This window comes from Loxodonta africana, chromosome 5, assembly GCF_030014295.1.
Source record: "Loxodonta africana isolate mLoxAfr1 chromosome 5, mLoxAfr1.hap2, whole genome shotgun sequence".
Lineage (NCBI taxonomy): Eukaryota > Metazoa > Chordata > Mammalia > Proboscidea > Elephantidae > Loxodonta > Loxodonta africana.
Window position 1 is genome coordinate 132309197 of NC_087346.1, and position 18690 is coordinate 132327886.

Sequence of the window (18690 nt, forward strand, 5' to 3'; positions counted from 1 at the left end):
TCTCCAGCTTTCACATGCATATGATGTAATTGAAAAACACCATGGCTTGGGTCAGGCTCACCTTAGTCTTCAAGGCGACATCTTTGCTTTTCAACACTTTTTCCAGAGAAGAGCACACTCAATGTTTCTCAAACTGAAAGGCCCGAAGAAAAAATTCAAGCCTTGAGTTGCAACAGTGAAGGATTCTGTGGGGGAATATTAAACGATGCAGGAAGCATCAAAAGAAGGTGGAAAGAATACACAGAGTCATTATACCAAAAAGAATTAGTCGACATTATTTAGGTAGGTAGATGAGTGCAAATCATTTGTGTCACCCAGGTTTTGAATTTTCCCTTTGGATTCTAAAGGTAGTATATTCCATCTTTGGGAACGTGCCCTGATTCATATACCAAGTAACACGAAATGCTTCTAGCCTTGAGTGGGACCCAGAAGGAAAGTGCTATCAGACTGCAGTGCAAAAAGCTTTGCCACTTTGGCCATATGATTCAGAAGACCCTACTATGAGAGGTATCTGTGTTGGGAAAAGGCGGTTTGTAGAGTTTATGGCAAACCCTAAAAAGAGAACCACGGTGTAGATTCGTAGAGTTCTGGAGAAAGGCCATACCATCTGTAGCAGAGAATTGTATGTCATTCAAAAATCGTTTATGGCACAGTCACAGACCCTGGAAGAGATATTGTATCTGACCGTTGGACAAGTTACTCTGAAGTTAGAACATTCCATTATGGTGTATTAGTCAATACTACACCAGTGACATAGACCTAGTGTGTGTATATATATGTATATATATATATATATATATATATATATATATATATATGCACTTACACGTGTGTATGAGATTTATCGCAAGAAATTGGCTTATATGATGGTTGGGGCTGGCTGTTGTTGTTGTTACGTGCTGTTGAGTCAATTCTGACTCATACTGACCCTATGTACAACAGAATGAAACACTGCCCAGTCCTGCACCATTCTTGCGTCTTCATTTTTCATTGCCCAGCTTTTGCGTGAGTATGAGGTGCTTGGAAGCACCGTAGCTTGAGTCAGGTGGACCTTAGTCTTCAAGGTAATATCTCTGCTTTTCAACACTTTGAGGAGGTCCTTTGCAGCAGATTTGCCCAATGCAATGCATCTTATGATTTCTTGAATGCTGCTTCCATGGGTGTTAATCGTGAATGCAAGTAAAATGAAATCCTTGACAACGTCAGTCTTTTCTCCATGTATCACAAAGTTGCTCATTGGTCCAGAGTGAGGATTTTTGTCTTCTTTATGTTGAGGTGTAATCCATACGGAAGACTGTGGTCTTTGGTCTTCATCAGTAAGTGCTTCAAGTCCTCTTCACTTTCAGCAAGCAAGGTTTTGTCATCCGTATAATGCAGGTTGCTAATGAGTCTTCCTTCAGTACTGCTGTCCCTTTCTTCTTCATATTGTCCAGCTTCTCAGATTATTTGCTTAACATACAGATTAAATAGGAATAATGAAAGGGTACAACCCTAACACACTCCTTTCCTGACTTTAAACCATGCAGTATCCCCTTGTTCTTTTTGAATGACTGCCTCTTGATCTATGTACAGGTTCCTCATGAGCACAATTAAGTGTTCTGGAACTCCCATTCTTTGCAATGTTATCCATAATTTGTTATGACCCACATAGCCAGATGCCTTAGCATAGTCAATAAAGCACGGTTAAATATCTTTCTGGTATTCTCTGCTTCAGCCAGGATCCATCTGACAGCAACGATATCCCTGGTTCCACATCCTATTTCGAATCCAGTTGGGATTTCTGGCAGTTTCCTGTTGATATGCTGCTGCAGCAGCTTTTGAATGATCTTCAGCAAAATTTTATTTGCATGTGATATTAATGATATTGTTCAATAATCTCCACATTCTGTTGGATCACCATTCTTTGGAATAGGCATAAACATGGATCTCCTCCAGTTGTTTGGCCAGGTGGCTGTCTTCCAAATTTCTTGGCATTGACGGGTGAGCACTTCCAAGTGCTGCATCTATTTGTTGAAACATCTCAGTTGGTATTCTGCCAGGTCCTGGAGCCTTTTTTTGTCAATGCCTTCAGTGCAGCTGAGACTTCTTCCTTCAGTACTATCAGTTCTTGATCATATGCTACCTCCTGAAATGACTGAATGTTGACAATTCTTTTTGGTATAGTGACTGTGTGTATTCCTTCCATCTTCTTTTGATGCTTCCTGCATTATTTAACATTTTCCCAGTAGAATCCTTCAGTATTGCAACTTGTGTCTTGAATTTTTTCTTCAGTTCCTTCGACTTGAGAAATGTTGAGTGTGTTCTTCCCTTTTGGTTTTCTATCTCCAGGTCTTTGCACATGTCATTATAATACTTTTCTTCTTGGGCCACACTTAGAAATACTCTGTTTTAGCTCATGGATGTCAACATTTCTTCCTTTTGCTTTAGCTACTCCACGTTCAAGAGCAAGTTTCAGAATCTCTTCTGACATCCATTTTGTTCTTTTCTTTCTTTCCTGTCTTTTTAATGACCTCTTGCTTTCTTCATGTATGATGTCCCTGGTGTCATTCCAGAATTCCTCTGTCTTTGATCTGTCAGTCTGTCGTAGTCGGGGAGGGGGGGGCTTGCATGTTGCTGTGATGCTAGAAACTATGCCACTCATACTCAAACACCCGCAGGGCCATCCATGGTGGACAGGTTTCAGCTGAGCTTCCAAACTAAGACAGATTAGGAAGAAGGGCACAGCAGTCTAATTCTTAAAAGCATTAGCCAGTAAAAGCCTTCTGAATATCAGCAGAACATAGTCTGATGTAGTGCCGGCAGATGAGCCTCTCAGGTTGGAAAGCACTCAAAATATTATTGGGGAAGAGCTGCCTCCTCAAAGTAGAGTCAACTTTAATGATACGGATGGAGTTAAGCTTTTGGGACCTTCATTTATGTGTCATGACTCAAAATGAGAAGAAGCAGCTGCAAACATCCCTTAATAATTGGAATGTGGAATGAAAGAAGTATGAATGTAGGAAAATTATAAATCATCAAAAATGATATGAAATGCATAAACATCTATATCCTAGGCATTTGTGAGCTGAAATGGACTGGTATTGGCCATTTTGAACTAGAAGATCATAGGGTCTACTATGCCAGAAATGACAACTTGAAGAGGCATGTCATTGCATTCATTGTTAAAAACAACATTTCAGGATGTATCCTGATGTACAAGGCTGCCAGTGATAGGTTAATATCCATACACAGAAGACCTGTTAATATTGTTTAGTTAATATTGTTCAAATTTATGCACCAATCTCTAAGGCTAAAGACGGAGAAATTAAAGATTTTTACCAACGTCTGCAGTCTGAAATTGATCAAACATGCAGTCAAGATGCATTGATAATTACTGCTTATTGGAATGCAAAAGTTGGAAAAAAAAGAAGGATCCGTAGTTGGAAAATATCGCCTTGGTGATAGAAACAATGCCAGAGATCACATGAGAGAATTTAGCAAGACCAACAACTTCTTCACTGCAAATATCTTTTTTCACCAGCATAAACTTTACCAGGTGGAATACACAGGAATCAAATCGACTACATCTGTGGAAGAAGACAATGGAAAAGCTCAATAATATCAGTCAGAACAAGGTCAGGGGCTGACTGCAGAACAGACCACCAATTACTCATATGCAAGCTCATTTTGAAAATGAAGAAAATTAGAACAAATCCATGACAGCCAAAGTATGACCTTGAGTATATCCCACCTGAATTTAGAGACCACATGAAGAAAAGATTTGGGGCTGGTTAGGCAAGTACAATTTAGGAAGAAAGGCCTGGCAATCTACCTTTGAAAATTATGCATTGAAAAGCTTATGAATCACTACAGAACACTGTCTGATTGGCTTGCTTTGTCATTGGAAGAGATCAATAGCTGTAGGAAGATATCATGTTTAGTGAAGTAGAAGGCCTATCAGGGTAAGGGGTACCTTCAGCATGATGAATTGATACAGTAGTCACAGTAATGGACTCAAATATGCCAGGGATTGTCAGGGTAACATAGAACCATGTAGCATTTTGTTTCATTGTACATAGGGTCACCAGGAGTTGGATTTGACTCAACAGCAGCTATTGATCTCTATAGCCTAGCCAAGCTGACACATAAAACTGACTATAACTCCTGGGTTCTACCAGACCCACTGTGTTATAAGGTCAGGCGTTTCCAGCAGAAATCCAATATAAAATAAGAATGATACATTCAAGGTTACACATGAGCAGGGTGAGAGTATATGAGAGGTGGCCAAGACCTTCATGTTATCCACCACTATTTTTACCAGTGTCTCACCCTTAGATCACAAATACTGCTGCATGAAGAGAAAAAGGTCAAGTTCTTTCACAGTTGTCTCAGTGAGGTATTTGGACACAAGTCAAAAATGAACTTGGCTGCCCCATGGCACCACTCAGTGGTGGCCCTTAATAAAACAGCACTGAGCAGAGAGAAAACAACTCCCAGTTGGTGGTTAACCAGACCATTCCCTTTATGTGGAAAGGGAAGTGGCCACTGTTTAGAATATTCATAGATTCATGAACAGTGACGAATGGCTTGGCTACGGGACTAGGGGCTTAGAAGGATTCAGATGGGGAGGAGAATTAAGTCTGCAGAATAGGCACATTGAAAATCGGCATGGAATATGAAGATCTTTGCAACACATGCTAACACCTATCAGAAAGCATCTACTACAGATGGAGCACTAAACAACCAATTAGACAAATTGGTAGGCCAGTTGGCGTCATTCAGACTGTCCATCAGGCAGCCAGTGCTAGCACAATGGGCCCGTGAACTGGATAGACATGGCAGCAGAGATAGAGGGTATCTGGGTCCAATAACACAGATCCTCTCTTAAGAAAGCTGATCTAGCCACTGATGCTGCTAAAAATACAACTGCTGACAACCAAGACCAATAGTGATTCCCCAGTATGGCACCATTCCTTCAGGGAGCCAAACAGTCGGGGGTCTGAAATCTATTGCATACATTCTGCTCTGGAAGAAGCAGTGATTCTTCTTGATTGGCATTGATAGATATTCTGGCTCTGGGTTTACCTTTCCTTCCTGAAGGGTCTTGCCTAGCATTACTATTCAAAGACCAATGGAATCTATCTTCTGACATGGAATGCTAAATAACTTTTATCAAATCTACTTTACAACAAAAGGGGTACAAATGTGTTCACATCAACACAGGATCCAGGGTCCTATTACCTACTGCAACACTCTGAAGCTCACATCTTTCCAGCAATTGGCCTCATCTGAAAAGAGCCATCTCATCTGAAAAGAACCTCATCAGAATGGAGCAGCCTCCATTCAATGACTGGTAAATGCAGGGGTATAGAAGCCCGTGGGTCAGTTAAGACCTTGGCTGTTACTGCGCTGGACCCCAGCATCTCCCTTTGCCTAATACTGTTTTATGCGCTCCTCCTTCACAGTTGTTTATCTCAGAGCAATGTTGAATAACAGTTCTGCCTGCAAATTTCTCCCTAGTCATCTTCTTCCTCGAAAACCCAATCTTCTCCAGCAGAATTACACAAAACTATAACTTAACTTCAGATAAAAAAGCTGTCTGCTTAATAACTCTATAGTCTTATTATAATTTTAAATAAAGTAGAAATTCCTTTATTTAAAAAAATTAGCTAAAAATCTTTGTTGTGGTAATTTACTTTAAAAAAAGTTATTCTCTTGGTAGACATAAAAAAGGTCACGCAATCTTTTTTAAACAAAATATAATAACTTGTAAAGTATTAACTAAAGTAATGTGTTGGCCTCTTGATGCATAGATTATCAAATTCTTAAGATTTAAACTACTATAGATATTAATTTAGCATCCACTAGTTTTTAGTATAGGATCAGAAACCCTGGTGGCGTAGTGGTTAACTACTACAGCTGCTAACCAAGAGGTCATTAGTTCATATTCACCAGGCGCTCCTTGGAAACTCTATAGGGTCGCTATGAGTTGGAATCGACTCAAAAGCAATGGGTTTGGTATTTTTGGGATTATAGGATCAGTATGAGACGGAATTGACTGGACAGCAATGGGTTTGTTTGTTTTGGTTTAGTGCTAGAACTAGGATTAACCAAAAGACACAGCCTATGCCCTTAAGAAGCTCACAAACACACACACACATGCACACTCCCACGCACAAATAAAACCCCTACAAAAAATAGATCAAATGTACTAAACTCATAATATGTGTGATATCACCTAAGAACTTGACATACACTTTATCATTATTTCTCAGGGTAGCCCCTAAAAAAAAAGTTAAATCTACCAATAAGAAAATCGAAGGTGTCCTAGTTACCTAGTGCTACTACAACAAAACAAACAAACAAACAAAAATACCATAAGTGGGTTGCTTTAAAGAACAGGAATTATTGTCTCAGGTTTTTGGAGGCTAGGAGAACAAATCAAGGCATTGGCTCTAGGGAAGGGTCCTTCCTTGTCAGTAGCCTTGAGGGTTCCTTAGTGTTCTTTAGCATACCTTGGTGTTTGTCCCCCTGCCAAACCATGTGTTTGTGTTTCTGTGTGTATTCTAATCTTTTTATGAGATAACTGTCAAAAATGACTAGATTTAAAACTCCTTCCACTCTGGTAAGGAACTAATTAACATAACAAAAGAAAATCTTTATTCTCAAACAGCGTCACATTCACAGGTACAGAGGTTAGTACTCAACTTAACTTTTAGAGGGGCACAATTCAATCCATAAAAAAAAAAATGTGAGAGTTAGAAAGGTTAACTAACTTGCCCATGCATAGTAAGTAGCAGAGCTGGAAATTCTGCCAAAATTTAAAACCTTGCTACTAAATATTATGCTTCCAGGAAGAAAGAAGGAAACCCTGGTGGCATAGTGGTTAAGTGCTACAGCTGCTAACCAAAAAGTCAGCAGTTCAAATCCACCAGGCGCTACTTGGAAACTCTATGGGACAATTCCACTCTGTCCTATAGGGTCACTATGAGTCAGAAATGACTAGATGGCAATAGGCTTGGCTAGTGGAAAGAATAGCCAGACTCCATCTTGCTGACTGGACACATCATCAGGAGAGACCAATTGCTGGAGGACAACATGCATGGTAAAGCAGAGGGTCAGTAAAAAAGAGGGAGGCTCTCAATGAGATAAATTGACACAGTAGCTACAACAATGGGCTCAAACACAGCAGTGATTGTGAGAATGGAGCAATATTAGACAACATTTCGTTGTTATACATGAGGTTGCTATGAGTAGGAGCCAACTCGAAGGCACCTATCAACAACAACAGAAGTATTATGCAAAAAAATTAATGAGAAAGAAGAATCCAATAAAAGTAATTATAATATGCTAGCTACGCTATGCAACAGAATAAGATGCACACTTGTAAATATCACTCAGTTCTTAAAGTTCACATTTTATCTTTCAAAATTTCTCACAAAAAAATTCTTTTTTTTTCCAGAGAAAATCAGAAGTTCATAATTACTTATACTAGTAATTTATGTACTTTGAAGGATTTAAACACAACTTCTCAAAAATAGTCAAAAAAATTTGAGCTATTGAAAGCTTGCTAAAAGTTCTTTGACCACCCGGACTGAATTGTTACCAGCCAGTTAACATTATGCCAGGAACTTCCATGTCTCATTTTTCCTAGCTGAAAAATAAACAGAATTTATCAGTAATCACATCCCTTTTCAAATAAACTGAAATACACTTTGCAAGGGATATTTGCTGTCCCTAAGGTCACTTGAAACTTAAGTAATGTCTCCAAAGATTGCACAAAAATGTTTACCAAGATCAAGCGTCTTCATAAAAAGCCTTATTTTTGGGTTTTCAGGCAGTGGCCTTGAATCTCACACTTCACAAATGTGTGGTAAACACACTGCTTTTTAAAAGAATATCAAAGCGTATTTCAACCATTGTTAACCCTTCAAAGTTTTTCATAATTTGTATAAGACAGAATATCACAGGTGTTTATCCACCATCATAAACAATCGATGAGTACTGGTGATTGTGGAGCCCTGGTGGCGCCCTGGTTAGAGCTTGGTTGCTAACCAAAAGCTCGGCAGTTTGAATCCACTACCGGCTCTTGGAAACCCTATGGGACAGTTCTACTCTGTCCTATAGGGTCTCTATGAGACAGAATTGACTCAATGGCAGCGGGTTTGGGTTTTTGGGGTGATTGTGTTTTGATCATTAGCCGCATTGTGATGATGAGGTATGTCATGTCATGCCTAGTAACCCATGATAATAAACTACTCAGAACTCTATCATTCAATCTCAAAGTAATGCAACAATTATCTGTCGAACTCTTATTTCATACCAGATGCTTTCCTGACTGTTGGTGATAAAACACTGAACAAACTACAAGCTGTCTGCCTTCACTAAGATTATAGTCTAGTGGGCTGGAGTTATAGAAAATAAACATAAATGGAGAATCAAATTTCCAACTGTGATGAAAAACTACAAAAAAAATAAAGTGATGTGGAGAAAATAATACATATTAACTTAGATCAAAATCTCTTCTGAATTTTAAGTTTTGACTTGTGGCTCAATGGTTAAAAGTTTGGCTGCTAACCATAAAGGTCAGCAGTTCTAATCCATCAACCTCTCCTTGGGAAACTCTATGGGGCATTTCTACTCTGTCCTATAGGGTCACTATGAGTCAAAATCAACTCAACAGCAAAGGTTTTTCTTTTGGGTGATTTTATATCCAAAAACTCAAACCAGAGGCTGCCACCTTCTAAATGTCATGCTGTGTACTGAAAAGTATTGCCTTTAAAATGGAGCATAAAACTCAATTTTTTTTTTTGCAATTAAATGGAAGCATGTTATTAGAGGTGACAGAGGGGCAATCCAGGGGTAGAGACAGTGATGAATAATGAGAACAATATGTGAATATGCATGCATAAGCACAGAGAATTAGACATTACAGAGGAATTCAATGTGTAATATATTACCCATTTTTCATAACTAGTAATTGTTGTGAATTATACCAGAAATTTGATACTTCAACTTCTAAAGTCAAGATCATTCCCAGGATTCAGGCATATTTCTGCTATTGAAGTAGGTGGCTGCTCAAGTTAGAATGGCCATGTTAATCAATTCATTTCTGTAAGTAAGAAAGTCTGAGTTAAGACTTGTTGCTCAACAACAACAAAAACATAATAATTTATTTTTAAAAATAATTGTTGCTTATAAGGAGCCAGTAGTACAGTGATTAAAGTGATTAACTGCCGACTGAAATGCAGGCAGTTCGAAATCACCAGCGCATACGCAGGAGAAAGGTGTGACAGTCTGCTTCCGTAAAGATTCAGACCCATTGCCGTTGGGTTTATTCTGACTCCTAGTGACCCTATAGGACAGGGTATAACTACCCCCTAAGATTTCCAAGGAGTGACTGATGGATTCAAACTGCTGACCTTTTGTTTAGCAGCCATAGCTCTTAACCACGGTGCCACCAGGGCTCGCTGCAAAGATACAGCCTTGGAAAACATATGTGGTCACTATGTGTCAGAATCAACTCCTCGGCAGTGGATTTGTGCTCATAGAATTTTAGATATGAAAGACCCTTGAGGGCCATAAAACTCAATTATTTCCAAATTGTGTTCTGTAGAGCCCACAGAGGAATCTTCCCCAGCTCCCTTCAATTAGAGAATTTCCAGAACTATTAGTTTTTTCATACTGGGTTTCTAAGTGAGCTTCAGTTTGAAGAAAGAAGCTCATGGTTAGTTGTCTGAAAACATACAGTAATCTGAAAACCACATATGCTTCAGTGTGCTTTGTCCCAGAGAAGCTTGATGGCTTCTCTAAGTTCGGACAGCTAAGAAGTAAAATAGCAAGACTCTAAATAGAAGTTTTTTGGTTTTTTTTAATTCAACTCCGGTATTGTTCAATCCTTTCAGTTTCTGTATCTTGTTCTGTTACAGGGAGAACAAAAAAATACGTATACATATACCTATACATACATATATATAGGAGGCACTTATTGATTCTGTGGAGAGACTGGACTAGTATATATATTCCTTGCAATAATGTGAGTTATGTGTTACTCTCTCAGTTTTAGATGGGAGCATTTATTGATATAAATTGGCCTCTAAGCACCACTTTTGCTATGTCCCAAAGGTTCTGATAGAAAGTGTTTTCATTCTCATTGAGTTCTATGAATTTCTTTATTCCATCCTTAATGTCTTCTATAATCCAGTCTTTTTTGAGCAGGGTAGTGTTCAGCTTCCAAGTGTTTGATTTCTTTTCACTGCTTTTCCTGTTATTGATTTCCACTTTTATGGCCTTATGGTCAGAGAAGATGCTTTGTAATATTTCAATGTTTTGGATTCTGCTAAGGCTTGCTTTATGACCTAATATGTGGTCTATTCTGGAGAATGTTCCATGTGCACTAGAAAGGAAAGTATACTTGGTTGGTATTGGGTGGAGTGTTCTGTGTATGTCCACGAGGTCAGTTTGGTTGATTGTGGCATTTAGATCTTCTGTGTCTCTATTGAGCTTCTTTCTGAATGTCCTGTCCTTCAACGAAAGCGTTGTGTTGAAGTCTCCTACTATTATTGTGGAGCTGTCTTTCTCACTTTTCAATGCTGATAGAGTCTGTTTTATGTATCTTGCAGCCCTGTCATTGGTGCATAAATATTTAATATGGTTATATCTTCTTGGTCTGTTGTCCCTTTAATCATTAGTGTCCTTCCTTATGCTTTCTGACGGATTTAACTTTAAAGTCTATTTTGTCAGAAATTAATATTGCCACTCCTGCTTTTTTTTGATTGTTGTTTGCTTGATATATTTTTTTCCATCCTTTGAGTTTTAGTTTGTTTGTGTCTCTAAGTCCAAGATTTGTCTCTTGCAGGCAGCATATAGATGGATCTTGTTTTTTAATCCATTCTGCCACTCTCTGTCTCTTTAATAGTGCATTTAGGCCATTTACGTTCAGGGTAATTATGGATAGGTATGAATTTAGTGCTATCATTTTGATGTCTTTTTTTGTGTGTTGTTGACAGTTTCTTTTTCTCACTTGATTTTATGTGCTGAGTAGGTTTTCTTTATATGTTGTCCTTTCCTCATATTTGTTGTTGTTGATTTTGTTTCTGCTCAGTCTGTATTTTTCCCTTGTATTTTATTTTGATGAGTAGGATAGTTTGTCTCGTTTGTGGTTACCTTATTATATACCCCTATTTTTCTAAATTTAAAACTAAGTTTTATTTCTTTGTATTGCCATATCTTCCTCTCCATATGGAAGGTGTATGATTACATTTCTTAGCCCCTTTTTATTATTTTAATGTTGTCTTCTTTTATATAATAGCATCGCCGTTACCCTGTGTTAAGCTTTTTTTTTAATCTTGCTTTTTTTTTTTTTTTTTTGGATTTCCCTATCTGGGTTGACTTCTGATTGCTCTGCCCAGTGTTTTAGTCTTGGGTTGATACCTGATATTATTGATTTTCTAACCAAAGAACTCACTTTACTATTTCCTGTAGTTTCAGTTTGGTTTTTACTAATTCCCTCAACTTGTGTTTATCTGGAAATGTCTTAATTTCACCTTCATATTTAAGAGACAGTTTTGATGGATATATGACTTGTGGCAGGCAATTTTTTCCTTCAATTTTTTAAATATGTCACCCCATTGCCTTCTTGCCTGCATGGTTTCTGCCGAGTAGTCTGAGCTTATTCTTATTGGCTCTCCTTTGTAAGTGACTTTTCTTTTATCTCTCGCTGCTCTTATATTTGTCTCTTTATCTTCGGTTTTGGCAAGTTTGATTATAATATGTCTTGGTGACTTTCTTTTAAGATCTACCTTATGTGGATTTCGATGAGCATCTTGGATAGACATCTTCTCATCTTTCACAATATCAGGGAAGTTTTCTGCCAACAAATCTTCAACAATTTTCTCTGTATTTTCTGTTATCCCTTCCTTTTCTGGTACTCCAATCACTCGTAGGTTATTTCTCTTGATAGAGTCCCACATGATTCTTAAGTTTTCTTCATTTTTTTAAATTCTTTTATCTGATTTTTCTTCAAATATATTAGTGCCAAGTGATTTATTTTTGAGTTCAGAAATTCTAGCTTCTACTTGCTCAATTCTTCTGCTCTGACTTTCTATTGAGTTATCTAATCTCTGTAATTTTATTGTTAATCTGAATTTCTGATTGCTGTGTGTCTATGGATTTTTGCAGCTTATTAAACTTTTCATTATGTTCCTGAATAATCTTTCTAATTTCTTCAGTTACTTTATCTGTGTGTTCCTTGGCTTGTTCTGCGTATTGCTTCATTTCCTCCCTGATGTCTTGAATGGTTCTGTATATTAAACTTTTGTATTTTGCACCTGGTAATTCCAGGAATGCACTTTCATCTAGAAGATCCCTGGATTCTTTGTTTTGAGAGTCTGTTGAGGTGATCATGGTCTGTTTCTTTATGTGACTTGATATTGACTGTTGTCCCCGAGCCATCTAGAAGTTATTGTGTTAGTTTATGCTTGCTTACTGTGTCATGGCTGCTTGTTTTGTTTTGTTTTGTTTTGTTTTGGTGTACCCCTATGGGTTGCTTAAGTGAGCCAGCTTGATTATTTTCACCTTTGGAGCTCTGGTGTCCTGTCCCCAGCTGGCTAGAGCTGTTATCAGGTATATCAGTTTAGGAGTCCATTCAGTTTTCTTGTATGAATTCAGCTCAGGTTTCCAGGTAGCTGATCATCAAGTGTGTGGTACAGGCTCTGTCCTACAGTCTTAGAGGGGCAGGGGTGATTGGCATATATACCAGTATCTGATTGCAGCAGGGGGTCACGCTCTGAATAAGGCAGAGGCTGAGAACCGATCCCCAAGTGTCTCTGAGGAAAATGCGTCTCTGTTCCCTAGAGTGTGCTGGTGGGTGGGTTCTGCAGAGGTACCATGGGCACCCAAAGTTTTTGGTTGTAAGGACCTGGAGGTACCAGTTATCTTTGGACCCCTGTCGCAGGTGGCTGGGTGACCTGAGTGGAGCTACCAGTCCTTAGGTCCCTGTTGTGGGTAGGTGAGGGCCTTGTTTAACAGGCAAAGCAATGTCAAACATCAAACACCCACCTCTCCACTGCACAGCTGAAATGGTTGGAGTTTGCCAACAAGGGCCTATTCTCCTGAAACAGGCCCATGTAGGTCCACGCAGAAGGGACAGGTGCTCAAAGTCCATGGACAGTTTATGTCTGGACAGGAGCTGCTTCTGTCTTGAGCTCCCCCAGTTAAGGTAGCTAGCACATTATCTTTCCCCCCAATTGCAAATTTTTTCCTTCCCCAAGGCCAGGAGGATCACTCCAGGTGCTACCAGGGTCTATCTCAGGCCTAGGGATTCAGCTGCTGAAGCCTGCTTGAGAGTGGGGGGAGTGGTAAAATATACACAAGTGCTTAGCTTTTGGCGAGAGCGCCGTTCTCCTCAGGCTCCAGAGGTGTGAGTGGGCTGTGTGGCTGGCTGCTTCTCCCTGAGGAACCTGCGGTTGAATGCTAGGACCAGCCCGCTGCCACCGCTGCTGCCACTGCTCCAAGAATGGTGCCTGAGGGCTCCCCGCGATTCAGGTCTGGTAACGCCTCTCCACTTCTGAATGGCCTTTTCCTCCCACTGCCCCCTCAGTTCATTCTCTAAGCTTACCTTTGATGCTCAGGGCTCCCAGCTTGTGATGAATATACTTGTTTCACTTGTTTTTCCAGGTCTTTGTTGTAAAGCGGGCACGATGGAAAAAAAAAAAAGGGCTCGATGGAAGCGTCTGTCTATTCCGCCATCTTGGCTGCGCCTCCTGCTAGTGCTCCTCTCAGTTTTAACAAATGCAGAAGAAACTAAAGTTCGGAGAGGTTGAATAGTCCACCTTAGATTGTAGAGGCATAGGAAATGAATGAGATATGATTTGATGTCAACATTGTCTGACTTCAAAGCCCATACATATTTCTTCCTTCAACATATTACCTTCTCAAATGACACTACCCAGTCCATGGGTGCTGAACTCTTTGGGTATAGTTTTTGGATATGATGTAAGCATGGACTATGTTTCTATAACAATTTGGAAATGAATGTTATGATTAACCAAGTTCTTCTCCCTACCTTTCAAATGGCCCTCCCAAATGTTTGGTGGGTGTTGCCTTCAATTAGGATTACATCACATCATTTATTAAGGAAGAGAAAATAATTCCTCAACTAACCTTTTCCAGGTTTTCAAAAAACATAAAGAAAGTCAACAACCCTTGAAATAGAACACTATCATTTAACTCCAGATCAAAGTTACAGCTTGATAATTCACCCAACTTCAAAATCCAATGTTGCTCATAGGAAACATTAATACTGAATAACAAGCTCATCGTTCATAAATGAACTGAAGGGTTACACAGCCAGCCAAATCAGAACACCTGGTGAGACTCATCAAGCCAAGTGGTGAAGCAGTAGGAAACAGTGGGAAGTAGCAACCAAAACCAGAGGGGAAGGCACTGCCATCTGGCCTATCTGATGTCTTCCTCATCGATCCATGACTGCGGCTGCCTGGTGGAGTAAATTAAGTTGGAAGAACTTTGGGGAGGGAACCTGGAGAAATAAAATTTTACTCTCACCATGCGAGGCCTTCACTTTCCGGTTTGTGTCTCTTCTGCTTTTGAAGGGCTAATGACCCTGTGAGTAACATATGGAGCCAGCACAGGTGTAGGGAGAGGGATTGGTCCCAGGAAGGTCAGGGATAGGGGTTTGTAAAAACTGAGAGTCCAAAATAAACAGAACAAGAGAAAAGGGAATTACATGACAACTAATTTGTTCTCTGTGGCAGGATTTAGAATAGGAAGAAAAGAAGTCTAATTTCAAAGGTTATAAACTTTTTAAGACAGTAGTAGGACCTGATGGCTTGATATTCAAATGACATGGGGACTAATTTCATATATTATGTGAAGGAAAGAGTACCATTCTAGGTCAGGATTTCTCAACATTGGCACAATTGACATTTGGGGGCAAACAAATATTTCTTTGCTGTGAAAAAACAATATGCCCTATAGGATGTTTTACGGCATCCCTGGCCTCTACCCACTAAAAAAAAAAAAATTTTTTTTTTTTTTTTTTTTAACCCACTAGATGGCAAGAAACGATCCCTACAAACGTAACAACTTAAAATGTCTCCAAATATGTTTGCCCTGGGAACAAAATCATTCCTGGTTCAGAATTACTGATCTAGGTCATCCCAATAAATGCACACACAAAGTGCGTTCAACCACAATCATATTGCACAGCTATATCAAATTAGGCATGATAATACTATTTACTCTAATAGGTATTAAGGCACTGTTCTGATCGCTCAACAGGGTAGCAAAACATTGGATCTGACTACAGCAATGACATCCATCCTCATTTCCAGTACTAGACTTTTATAGGGGACAAGTGAAGATTCACTTCCAGGGGAAATTGGCTGTACATTAACCTACCATTGGCCTTTTCTTTCATAAAAGATGAAAAAGAGACAATTCTTAGAGAGATGATGGTGTCGTAGTTAGGTGCCGTTGAGTAGAACTGCCCCATAGGGTTTTCTGGGCTGTAATCTTTATGGAAGCAGATCACCAGGTCTTTCTCCCATGGAGCCTCTGGGTGGGTTCAAACTGCCAACTTTTCAGTTAGTAGCTGAGTCTTTAACTGTTTCACCACCAGGGCTCCTTTGAGATATGATAGAGCCCCCGATTTGTCTCTCTCTCTCTCTCTGCATATTGAAAGAAAATAAAAGTCCAGTGTAAATTATAATTCCATTTGTGCAATTTGTGTACATGTTAGCCAAATTAGGAAGTTAATATTGTGTGATTTATCTAAAAACTTATACTGCTTTCCTGGTCTTTCACATTAATTTTATAATTGTAAGCTTTAAAGAATCTGTTATAATTTGTACATATTTTTATTTTTTCATTATACCTCTAACTTGCTAAAAAAAATTAAGGTCAACACTTTTGTTCACAGAAATTCAGATATTTTTATGTTCCAACATATGAGGCTTTCAGCACAACAAGGTGAATTCAATAGCAACAGTCAAAACACATTCTACGCAATGCGAAAATAACCTGCCATATGGGGAAACTTTCAGTACACAGAAATGTGTCTCTTCGTTTCTGACAATGTGTGTTGTTGTTGTTGTTCTTAGGTGCCCTTGAGTTGGTTCCAACTCATATCCATCCTATGTACAAAAGAATGAAACACTGCCCGATCCTGCACCATACTCGCAATTGTTGCTATTTTTTGAAGCCATTGTTGCAGCCATTCTGTCAATCCAACTTGTTGAGGGACTTCCTCTTTTTCACTGACCCTCCACTTTACCAAGCATGATGTCCTTCTCCAGGGACTGGTCTCTCCTGATAACATGTCCAAAATATGTGAGACGAAGTCTCACCATCCTCACTTCTAATGAGCATTCTGGCTGTACTTCTTCCAACACAGATTTGTTCGTTATTCTGGTAGTCCACTGTATATTCACTATTCTTTGCCAACACCATAGTTCAGAGGCGTCAATTCTTCTTCGGTCTTTCTCGTTTATTATGCCACTTTCACATGTACATGAAGTGATTGAAAACACCATGGCTTGGATCAGATGAGCTTAGTCCTCAAAGCGACATCTTTGCTTTTTAACACTTGAAAGAGGCCTTTTGCAGCAGATTTGCCCAGTGCAATGTCTTTTATTTAATCTCTTGACTGCTGTTTTCATGGATCTGAGTGAAACGAAATCCTTGGCAACTTCAGTATTTTCTCCGTTTATTAAGATGTTGCTAATTGGTCCAGTTGTAAGGATTTTTGTTTTCTTTATGTTGAGGGGCAATTCATATTGAAGGCTGAGTAGTCTTTGATCTTCATCAGTAAGTGCTTCAAGTCCTCTTACCTTTCAGCAAGCAAGGTTTTGCTATCTGCATATGCAGTTTGTTCATGAGTCTTCCTCCAATCCTGATGCCAAGTTCTCTTCGTATAGCCTGGTTTCTCAGATTATTTGCTGAGCATACAGACTGAATAACCCACTGCCTTCAAGATGATTCACACAGATTGAATAAGTACGGTGAAAGCCTACAACCCTGACACACACCTTTCTTAATTTTAAACCACACCGTATCCCCTTGTTCTGTTCAAACAACTGCCTTTTAGTCTATGTACAGGTTCCACATGAGCACAGCTGAGTGTTCTGGAATTCCCATCTTTGTAATGTTTTGAGCACTTAGTACCTCCCAAACTCTGCTTTTTCTTTTACAGTGATATTTTCTTCTCTTGTTGGTTGACTGCACTTTTACCTCTCTCTTCTGTATTCTGCCTTCCCTCTGTCTTGAAATATATCTATTCAATTGAACCTCCTTGACAGGTTCCCACATTTTCTTGTCCTTTCTTATCTTTCATCTTTCTCTGTATATACCTATAGACATAGGTAAAGGTGAAGTTGTAAATATGAATATAATGTAAGATCCCTCAGTATTGCAAAAGGTTTGTGATCGACTACTAACCAAAGGTTGGCAGCTTGAACCTATCCAGCATTGATAGGGAAGAAAGCCCTGGTGATACAGTTTCTTAAAGATTATAGTCAAAAAAATCCTATCAAGCAGCTCTACTCTGTAACCATGAGTTGGAATGAACTGGGCTGCAACATGTTGGTTTTTGCTTTATAGATAAACACAGGTACAAAAACAGATACGGATACAGCTATACCAAGTCCCCACACGCCTATTCCCATCCCAGGTGCATCTGTGGCTAGAGATGAAGTACTCACTTGCTCTGATTTTTATTGTTCTCTGCTTTTGGAGCTTGAAGAGTTCCATACTGACATACTTACTTACTTCCTTTCTTCCTTCCTTCTCTCTCTTTTCCTTTCTGTCTTCTTAGCCCCGGTAACATTTCATAGACTTTTTGTTACATTTTATGCAGTGTTTCTAGATGCTGGAGGGCTTACTTCTGTAAAGGTATCAGTTTTTATTATCTGTGATAAATTTCAAGCCAGAAGTTCTGCACCAACTTAACTTAAAGGCAGGGAGTCAGGGCCATTTTTCTCATCACCAAAACCTGTTTCAGAAAAGTAAGTTTATGTGTGTGATGACTCAAACAGGCTTTTCCCAGAACTATGCACTCACAACTCACACTGCTCAGGGGCAGAGAGCATTGTCATTAATTGTCACATTTAAAGAGAAGTTACTTATTTTCTGAAGTTAAACGCTAGCTAAGGGAAACAGGTAAGGCTAGCTTTAGGACCAATATCTCTCAACCCTAGGCCTTCCAATACACTGATTGCTTCTTTCTTTGAAAGCACATGGATTTCTGCCTTTGGAAGTAGATCATATAGGAGAAAGGAAGAAAGAAAGAATAAAAACAAACATAAAGAGACAAAGACAAAGAGGCTTTGGGCATAAAGAGACAAACTGTTGACTTCTGGCTTGGGCATTTACAGAATCTAGCTGCGTAACTCGGTCGCCCATAACATCCTTTGACCTAGCTTCAAGTCCTTCATTTGTAAAATAATTAATTGAAACAGCCAACCTGTCAGTGTTGTTTTTGACAAAAAGAGCTAGCATATACAAGTATCTTGCAACATTTAATATGTAGCATGTATTCAATAGATGAGCTAGCATTGATATGTTACCATTATTCATCTTTATTACTGGTAAGGGTGGTTTATGGTTGTTATTAAAGTTGTTAATCAAAGCAATGCTTCTTTGAACCCCCTTTCTCTGGTCTGATACTGTGTCTTTTGTAAAATGCCCACTCCT